The following is a 10,387-nucleotide window of genomic DNA, read 5'->3' on the forward strand; positions in this document are numbered from 1 at the left end:
CAAATGCTGTAAAAGAGACGAAAAGAAAAACATAGGACGCCACAAATAAAAAATCTATACAGATTGCACAGGTGGAAAATTTTACTTACCCGGACGGCGTTGCAGCGGGTATAGTCCATGAAAGCATTATAGCTCATGGACTGCATCATTGCCCGGTCGGCTGGGAGCAGCGCGACCCGGAATATCTCCAGCGCTACTCGAGGGTTTTCGAGGGCTGAATCACCCTCGAACACCGACCAGGTGGGTGCAAGGGGCACCCGTCCCCCCGAGCCCGATGGGCTCGGAAGGCCAGCATCGGCTGGCCTAGGTAGAGCCGACCCCGAGGCTCCCTGACTGCTCCCCGGCTCGGAGCTAGGGGGCTGGGGTCGGACGAACGGACGATCAGACCGCCGCACAACTATAGCGGGGCGTGCAAGCACGGGACCCGCTGAACTCTTTCCCTGGTCGGCAACTGGAGCGTCCTGCCGACCAGGAATCTGCGCCAAGGGCGCCGGACATAGGGACGCCATCAAGGCTCCTCTGGAGCCCGAGCCCCCGAAATCCGCGCCCTCCCTCCGACCAGCTTCGGGGCGCGCGGACTGAGAAGGACCCGCCTCGGTGCGAGCGGGGCGAGAAGGACCCGCCTCGGAGTGAGCAGGCCGGGAAGGACCCTCGGTCACTGCTGTCGCTGGGGCCTTGGAGGTCGCCGAGACCTTTTGCTTTTTTCTCGGCTCGGTCGGCTCGCCCGAGAGCTCGGCTGCCCTCTTTTGGAAGCGGGCATAGAGGACTTCACTTTTCGTCACCATCTTTGCGATATCTGCAAAGGCAAAAAGGATTAGAACATTAGAACAGTAAGAAAATAAATGCACCTTGAAATTACCCTTACCATGGGGACGCGCCGAGCTCAAGCCCACGTTTACCAAAGCGTCCTCACATATGAGGCCGTTCAGTAAGATGCCGTTCCCGAGGCTGCGGACGGCGTCGAAGATCCCCTGCTCACGCTGAGAAAGTCTGGGGGGTTTGTTGATGGCCTTGAGCTGAGCCGGTCCCCACCTGGGGTCAAACCCCCAGGACTGTGCAGAACCAAGGAAGAAGAATTTCTCCTTCCAGCAATGAATGGATGAGGGGGCGCCATGAAAAAGTGGCCGACCCACCCGAAGGGCGATGTACAGCCACTCTCCGTCTCCCGGATTCGACTTAAAGATAAAAAGTCCCCGGAAGACGCTGACAGAGGTCGGAATCCCCTGCAGTAAACACAGGGACAGAAAACCGACCACCGTCCTCCAGGCGTTCGGAGTAAGCTGCGTCGGGACCAACTGGCACGTCGTTAGCAGCTCATTCACAAAGCCGTGAAGAGAAAATCGGAGGCCGGCCCAGAGCGACTCCAGATGCACTCCGATCCGGCCTACCGGAGGATCGGTTATCCGATCCCTCCGCCTGGCGGGCTCCAAACGGAACCCGTGAAGAGGGAAGAACCACTCTTCGGTCATCTCGACCTCCAGGACACTCATGGTGGACTCAACTTCGCTAGGGACAGAACCCATTGCAAGAGAAAAAGAAATCAAAAGAGGAGGGGAACCTGGGGAAGACGCCGGAGAAAAGGTACTTCGGTCTGAGGAAGACTGGAAGAATAAAAAGCTGGAAGCAGAAGGCAATAGAAAGAGGATAGAGGGCCAGGGGAGAGTTTAAATAGACCTCCCCAACGGCCCGGATCAGCGAGAAAAATGCTGCATCCGGTTTAGATGGCGACGCGTGTCGGTCCAAAAGATAAAGCGACGCATCTAATTAGGGTTAGTGCTTCGGACGCTGAAACGCCCCATCGGATCGTGTGGCCCCATCATGAGCCCACGATGCGAGGACGCTTCGCAAGAAGTGTCCTAATAATGAGACTCCTCGGGTAAGGAGAGACGCCGCCTATTAAAGGCATCTCGAAGCGCTCAATAATTCAAAACGCGCGACAAATTAAAATTTTCGGAATCCGTAATGCCCCAACTAAAGCTACTTCCCGCGCTCCAGCTGGTAGCCAACTGGAACTCGAAAGTCGGGGGGTAGTGTTGGGGGAAAAACCCCAAGTCATCGCCACGGAGGCGCTCGACTAGGGAGCGCCGACCGGAAAGGCGCTCGGCCAAAGAGTGCCGACCAGAGAAAGCGCCAAGAGGCGCCCAACCGAAATAACCAAGTAGGGATGCTCGGCTAGAAAGAGCCAACCAGCGGGCGCCGACCAAAGAAGCGCTCAAGTAGAAAGCGCTGACCAGAGACAGCGCCAAGTAGAGGCGCTCGGCTAGGAGGTGCTCGCCCAGAAGGCGCCGACCAGGAGTACTCAAGCAACCCCGCCACAGGGTGCCCCATTGGGCGACCAGCTCGGCTCGGCACCCTTGCCGAGCCGATGCCTTTACCAAATAATTCAACTCTCGCTTGACCCTCTAAGGGACCTGACAACTCTACTATAACCTGCCGCTATCTTCAAGCCATCAAGGCATAAGATCTCTGCAGGTATTCAACACGACCTGCCATTAATGCACGAGGCTCCCTCAAGTCTCCGATGCACTCAGTCATTTAATGAACACGGCCCAAGACGATCTCCGGATCACTGAACCATCAGAGCGTATGGCTCTTCCTGACCGCCGGTTCATTCGGTAATAAATGCACTTACCATCCACGGACCTCAGGCCCACCACGGCCGGCGGATCAACCACTTCAACAGGTCCGATCGACCGTGACAACTCCCTGATTTCGGTCTGATCTGGTCCCGTTCTCCATCACGCCATTAATGGGCCAAATCGTGCCCAATTATTACAGAACGGGACAAACCTACTGTCACCTCCCAGGTAACCGAATCCTCCTATAAAAGGAAACCTGGGGGGAAGAGGAAAGGAGGACCAAAACGGGAGGAAAAACCCGAAGCCGGAGAGAACCCTCCTAGACCGGGTGGAAAGAAGTAAACAACACAGACAATTGAGGAAACTGATCCTCTTGATTTTGTCCAAATATTCTCTCTGTCTTCTCCACATACTCTCTTCCCCGCTCTCTCCACATATTCGCCCCCTCTGACTTAGGCATCGGTGGGCCGGCGCCGGGGAGCCCGGCCACCGGTTCTTCTTGCAGGACTCGCACCCCACAGTGGAGGACTCCACCAGCCGGCGCACCGTCGACCACCCTTCCAGCGGCGGAGCTCTGCCCCTCCAGGAGGACGCCACCAGCCGGCGCACCGTCGACCACCCTCCCGGCGGCGGAGCTCTGCCCCTCCAGGAGGACGCCACCAGCCGGCGCACCGTCGACCACCCTCCCAGCGGCGGAGCTCAGCCCCTCCAGGAGGACGCCACCAGTCGGCACGCCGTCGATCGCCGCCCCTGCGCCGGAATCCCCTCCTTCCCCTGGCTTCGCGGCGGCCCCCGAGTCCAATTTCCAGCAACAATATTGAAAAGAAATTTCAGATTTTATCGTTCACGGTCATCTTTGAAATCTGAAAGTTAAATAGATTTACAAAAAGGAGAAGAGAAGGATAATTCTATTTAGGCAACATGAATTGATCTTGATCTATCTTTCTACTTGCCTCACTTTGGTACATAATGTCCTAATACTTGTTAAAATGTCCTCCAATTTGTACCAAAACTCAATATTAAAAATAAAGATTCTGAATGTGCTCTGATGTGCTTGAAATATGTATTTTCAATCTTAATGACTTAAGATGAGCTACAATGTAGAAGATATATATCTCAAAATATAAATTTTGAAAGCCTCCTTAAAAATTCTTATGAAATTCAGAATATGACCTAGTATAAAAGTTTAAACTCCATATAAAATGCCTATATCTTTGTATTTTTGTATTTTTCATGCTTCAAAGATTGCATCATGCTGGAGAATAATTTACTATGATTCTTAGATAAAAACTACAGCTTAAGAAAAATAAAATTAATTTTGATACCTTAGTTGTTTGCTCCGATACGCATCTGAAACATATCATTTTTTATCTTATAAGTATGCTGAAATTGATCTAAATAATGTGTTTTTCAATGATCTTGATTGCGAACAAATGTTTCTAAACATATGATGTTATTTTGATATTAAAAAGATTTATCGTGCTTCATATATACATTGCTGAAAAACTATGACTAAGAAATTAATATTTCCATACATATTCAAAAAAAAAAACATAATTTGCTCTTGAAAGATTTAAAAGAGTGTTTGCTATAAATTTTAAAAAATTCTGGATCACTCTACATTCTTGAAATTATAGAATTTCAGTTTTATTTATTAAAATCTGAAATTCATAAAAGAAAAGAGAGTTTGAAGGAAAATGCATCTTTTGAGGGGGAGCTTTAAATACTCAATCTCTTTATTGAAAATTATCTTTAAACTCTAAACTCTCAAATGGAGTGATTAATTAAGGGGAAGAAAGAAAATTTCAGAGGGAGAGATCATACCGAACCAAATAATGTAAATTTACAACTAAAGATGAGAGAAAGAATACTAAATGTAAAGTGGTGTTAAACTTTATGCTTTACTGAATATCTTTTGAAAGTTGGATTTCCATCTATATTCATCGGTAAATCATTTGTTTCTGAAAATTAATTAAAAAGGACTCCATTTGTCTTAGTATCGAAAATTCATCTTGGAATCTACTTATGAGTTCTTATTGGGTTGCACTTTAGTGTTTCAATCCTGAACCAATTCATTTTAATTGATTTTGATGCTATGTCTTTAAAGGAGTAAAAGAAAGTCTTTAAAAGAGCTCTAAAGAACTTTCAAAGCTTTGGATTTTATATATGCTCTAAGATGTGTCATAAATTGCATGAAATTCATGTTTTGATATCTGTGCCCCAATTTTTTTTTGAAGTTATTAAGAATTAATGATTTAACATGATCTTTTGTTTTTCGAGTATATAAGTTTTGATCTTTATCTACTCTTATATTATACTCCAAAAATTAATTAGATTGCTCTCATGTTGCTATATACTTAATATATTGGGAAAAAGATTTTAAATGAAAAAGCTTTCATATGTTATTAAAGATCTTTCAAAAAAAAAAGAGAGAAAAAAAGAGGTTGGATTTTCATTCATGCTTTCTTTGAATATCATTCTTGATACTCCTTAAAATAACTTTAAAAAAATTCCATCTACACTTAATTTTAAAACTATTTTTGAAATCTATATTTAAAGATTTCTTCTAGCTCGTATCTCAAATATCTCATTCTAAAAGCCAAACTTTTCATCCTTAATTTTGATGATATTTGTTACCCCCGAAATTATTTCATATTTACTCTATTTGAAAGAGAGGTAAAAGAACTTTAAAAGAATGTTAAAATCATCAAATTTGTTGTGATCTCATCATAATTTTGAAACTATCTTAATTGGCTCTGATCTATACTCAGTATCTGAGTATATGCTCATAATGCTTTATGTTTTGAATTGAATATAAATCAGCTTAGATTGAAATATGTTGATTATGTTAAAGCTGATTAATTCTAAAGCATTATCTTAAAATATGTTCTTGATGTGTCTCCTAGATTTTGTATTTATTTTGACTAGTGTTTACTCTCTATTATTGTTTGTATTTCTTCTCTAAAATATTGTACTTTTGGTTTGGATGAAATACAATGTTACTTCTCGAGTTATGATCTTTGTGATGTTTATTACAATGCTATCCCTTTTATTTATTCATTTATTCTTTTTGATGATAACAAAAAGGGGGAGAAAATATGAGAGATAAACTGTAAGCAAATTATATAAGAAAGATTGAATAGGGAAGAAAATATGAGAACAAAGGAGAAAATATGAGTATTAACCCTTAAACAAAGAGGCAAATATTATATACTTAAGGGGGAGACATATATAAGCTCTTTATTCATATTCATGATACACAAGTCATAATACATGAGGATTCATAATTCTTGATATATATGAAATCATGATATATAAGAAGGCATGAAACATGAGCATTTTGGCACATAATCATAAGCTCTGATACATATCCATGTAATCTTACTTAAGTTCTAATACTTGATCAAAGAGATTTGTCTTGCCTCGATATATAACATGAAACTCTTGTTTTGGCACAAATTTTTAAAAATTTTGTTTTTAATGAAATACAAGAGTAAGGGGGAACAAGGCTAGAATTTGATTTGGCATCTATTTGGATAAGATAGGGGGAGCTTTTAGTTCATTGATACATTCTCTTAAATTGGGCTATTTTGAAACCTTAACACCAAAAGCATTTCTTAAATATTAAACCTTACTTCTCATATGAACATCAACTTGCCTATACTCAATATTTTGTAATCATCAAAAAGGGGAGGATTGAGGATCCTAATGTTATTTTGATATTCACAAAGCTATTGAGGTCATATGTAGTACTAATGCTTTTAATTCAATTGATGTAGTACATAAATAGTTAAGAAAGAAAGAAACGATACATTCTTGATACGCTCTATATATGCAATTAAAACAACTCTCAAAAATTTATCTAAAAACAAATTATATTGGAAAAACTTGAGAAAAGAACAAATTTACAGTTTAATAAACCTTAGAGTCAAGTTCTCTTGATTGAAGCTCAATTATAACATTTACATGCTTCATGAGCTTAAATATTAATGTGCCAAACAACCTAAGAAGAAAGAAATGATCTGCAATGTTGTTACTTCATGATTATATGTTTTAAGTGCAAATCTAACTTTGAAGTGCAGAATTTCAGTGCTAGAGTCGAACCTAGAAAGATTAGAGTCGACCCCAGAAAGTTTGGAACCAACCCTGACACATTTAGCATACTTGGCACAGAAACACTGTAGCTGGGGTCGACCCGAGCACGACTGACAGCATAACGGCTAGTTGTGCAGAAGTACTTTTTGAACTTGCAACGGCTATAAACGGCTAGTTTCTTCAATCCAATGGCTAGGAAGGACTATCTGGAGGTTGGAGAAGTATTTAAGAGCCACCATTCATCGAGGAAAGGCATCTTGGTGGAATAAAAGAGTGCATTCAAGAGAAAAGCCAAGTTTAGAGAGATTCATCCTTTTGTTTCATCCCAAATCCAAAAGAAGTGTGTTGAGCAGAATTCAAGTGCCTTCAAGAGCTCAACTAATTCATGGAAGACTGAAGCAATCTCAGCAAAGAAGAGAAGAGAATCTACAAAGCGATAATTATTTTCTTATTTCTTCTTTTAGTGCATAATTGTCTATTTGCTCATTTAGGAGCTTTAAACTTTCTTTCTATTTTTCTTTGTAAGGTTGTTGGTGAGCCCGTAAAACCAACGTTGTAGGTTGTTGGTGAGCCCGTAAAACTAACGGTTAGGTTGTTGGTGAGCCCGCAAAACCAACATAGGTTATTGGTGATCCCGAAAAACTAAATTATAAAGATTTTGGATTGTGAGCCTGAAAAACAATCCAACTGTAATCCGAGGGATTGTAGTGAATTCCCAAGGAGAAGCTTGGAGAGTGGACGTAGGTGCTTGGGGTGCACCGAACCACTATACATTGTCTTGTTTGTGTTGTGCTTATTCTTGTATTTATTCTTGCTTTATATTTGATTCTTGCTTTAGGATAAGTTCACACAAGTAACTTAAGAAAGCTTTCACCACTCTTAACAAGAAAACTTTTAAAGCACCAAAAATTTAGAAAAGCCCAATTCACCCCCCTCTTGGGTTGTCACCTTGGGCAACACTTTTTCACTTTTTTCTTTTGTCAATGGCAGCTAGGGTTTTCTTGCAGATGGAGGAAGAAGGTGATGAAATGGTGGCTAATTTGGAGTGCAATTGGGTTCAATAGGGGTTGGCCAAATGAGGATGAGGCTTGACTCATATGTGAGGGGGTTGGGAATGCGTTGAGAATTACTTGGGACTCAAAGTGGGATTAGGCTAGGGCCATGATGAGTTGCTGGCGTAGATAAGGATAAGAAATTCTAATGGGACTAGGACTTTAGGGGAATGTGGGATATGGAATACAGCATGAGAGAAAAAATACCTAAGATGGTATGAGAAAAAGGGAGGGTTCCTTCTCTTAGTTGGACTCCTAATTAAGGAAAGGATATAGCATGAGAAATAGATTGTGGCGTGAGGAATCGGAAGGGAATGCTAAAATGTGAGAGAGGGGTTGGCGTGAGAATGAAAAGGGATAACTAAAGAGGATGGGTGGAAGTATCTCACCTCTACTCAAACTCTTCAACGATTAGCTTGAAGAAAAAGGAGTCTCACCTTCACCAACTTCTACCAAAGGTTTGGCATCTCACCAAGGAAAGGGAATGGAGTGTCGCGCTCCAAGGAGAAAGAGAATCACTCTCAATTATTCTAAACTCAAATCAATCGTATTCTGAATTTTATTTTTCAACCTTTCTTTTATATAGAGTAAGATGTTGAAAAAATAAGAACTCTTACAACCAAAATTTTGAGAAGTCCTTCTTTAACAAGGACTCCTACTTAATATAAACTCTTTTAAAATAAATCAAACACTCGACTAATTCAACCACAATTTAAATAAGACTTCTACTCAGCTAGACTCTTTATGGTGCATGGAAATAGAGTCCAAATTAGTTAGGACTCTTCCTAAACAGCACATGGACTCATCACACAAGACTCCAAAAAAATTAGGACTCCTTAGCTTGCTCACGCCCCATGAAAGGAAGCTTCATACATGCCTTAAGGAGTTTTTATATACACCCTTAATTTCATTCCTAATTTCAGACTTTTGAATGAGGCAACAACTAAACTACTAAATAAAACAATCAATGACTCTTTTTAACTTTAGACTAAAAATTCTGAACTCAATGTAACATTGGACACGCCCAATATTGAACCCAAACTCCTAAACTCAAGACTCCAAATCATCTAAGATTTCTCCAACACCACTAAGACTCAATTGAATTAGGCGTTGGAATACTAGAACCCAATATAATTAAGCGTTGAAAATTTTGGACCTAATGTATTCTAGTGCTAGAACTCTTGGACCTCGATGTATTTTGGGCACACCCAAGCAGGGACCCAAACTCCACGTATGTCCATAATGACTTGGGCTCAATGCTCCTACATCAAACTTGATTTTTGAAGGAGATATCCGAAAAGTTATAATATATTACTAAGAAAATAGTATAATTGACTTTCAAATTTGACTTCAAATCAAATTAGATTTCTAAGTTATTACTAAGTGTTATTTTGTCAAATATACCTCCTCAAACTTTGTTAAGCTCCTTGTAGAAAGAGATTGCGGCAACTTTTTTTATTTTATATCTACATTAACAAGGATTTGGAGTAATTAGCACGACAATATTCTTGGGATCTAATCTTCGCCTTAATAAGTGACATTTTTTAAAATGCGGATGGATTCAATGGACTAAGCAATTCCCGGTTTCTTTTTAAAGTTCTATTTACACCAGAAGCTCCTAGATCAACTATGTACCTTATAATCTAAAATCTTTGTTTCTTAACTTCTTTTGAGTGTAGAATTTAAAAAGAAATCAAAACATGCTTCCCTTTTTTTAGCCTCTTACAACCAGGGTGCTGCCACTAAAATAAACAGAACTTAGTCCTTATAATCACTGCATTGTTTTGCAAAATACCTCACATTTGCTTTAGAATTGAAGCCATTCAAGATACAAATTTTGTCTCGAGTATCCAATTCACAAACGGTAAGTTATTGGATATCGACGGTGTTCACTTGTCTCAGCCCCATCACCATAGGTTTAGCTGTGATTTATTCATAAAACAACTCTTCAATATATTGTTACCTTTGTTGGCCTAAACATGTATTGCTCGAAAAATTCTACACCCTATTAAAATTTAGGTCAACAAATAAGTTCTAATATTCCATCATCTAGTTTTCCATATGAGTAATTTTACCATGCAATAAAGATTCTTTTATAAAAATATCCTTTTAAAAGCTCAAATTATGCATTCACCAAAAGAAAAAAGAAAAAGCTCAAATCATATAGGAGTTGATATTCGATAACGTTGGCATCGTGTGTAACTAATAATAATGAGACGGATATCTAAGCATTACATACATTGACAAGTAGAGCCAAACCACTTGCATGTAGAAAATGGATGTGTGCCTCCAAATACATTTAGCCAAGTTCGCGTTTCAATCTAATTTGACTCACTACATATAGCTATTGGAAGGGAAAACTGGTCATAACTATTTATGATGCTTGTCTAAAAATATTACATTGGATTTAAAATTGAATCTTGCTAGGTGACCGATGCTATAAGTAGTATCATAAAATTGTAAGCCATTTTTTATTTTAAGAAATTAATTATCCAGTCTAAAGCCTAACCATGCTAATATTTAAAAATAAAGATGTTACAACAATGAGAGAAGTTGAGCAATTTGTTCAAGCCACACCCCTTGCTCCACTCTTGAATTAGAAATCAAACAAAAGAGATAAAATATATTCTATAGATTTTTTTTAGGAAGAAATGGATCATT

The sequence above is a fragment of the Phoenix dactylifera genome, unplaced genomic scaffold (assembly GCF_009389715.1).
Source record: "Phoenix dactylifera cultivar Barhee BC4 unplaced genomic scaffold, palm_55x_up_171113_PBpolish2nd_filt_p 000452F, whole genome shotgun sequence".
Taxonomy (NCBI): domain Eukaryota; kingdom Viridiplantae; phylum Streptophyta; class Magnoliopsida; order Arecales; family Arecaceae; genus Phoenix; species Phoenix dactylifera.